Source organism: Trypanosoma theileri (assembly GCF_002087225.1).
Source record: "Trypanosoma theileri isolate Edinburgh chromosome Unknown TM35_Tth_22_V1, whole genome shotgun sequence".
Taxonomy (NCBI): Eukaryota; Euglenozoa; class Kinetoplastea; order Trypanosomatida; family Trypanosomatidae; genus Trypanosoma; species Trypanosoma theileri.
This window is the reverse complement of record NW_021639864.1, coordinates 467,649-468,161: the sequence shown is the minus strand read 5'-3', so window position 1 is coordinate 468,161 and position 513 is coordinate 467,649.

Sequence of the window (513 nt, the reverse complement as noted above, 5' to 3'; positions counted from 1 at the left end):
GAATAAGTCGATCAGTTTAACTACCACTGTGAGAATATAGTCCCACTCGGTAACACACTCTCTCTTGACTGTTGCGTACAATATTCACCCTGGCCAGCACACACCCTACAGTGTTGTTTGCATTGCTGGAGGTGGATCAACATTCATTAACTTTAGGCCCTCTCTAGGCATGGCTTCATCATGTGTATGTTCTTTAACAGTGATATCAATCTCCTCACTAATCAAACGAAACTCCATTCTCTCTTTTACTTCTATTCCTTTTTCTCTCACTGTATTTTTTGATTTTCTGTTGATTGCAGTGTCACTTCTGCAACAACAAATCACAATGAATGGAAAAAAAGAGTAGAGATACAAAACAAACGAGAGAGTGCAGTAACAGGCCTAAAATTGTTTAAACAAACCCTCACTGATTACCAGCCGATCCGGAACCACAATCTGCAAGAATGCCACAGACGTCAGAAAGGCAAAACAAGATGTCCTTGCAAATCCCAATCGGATGAGTAATAGTGTACG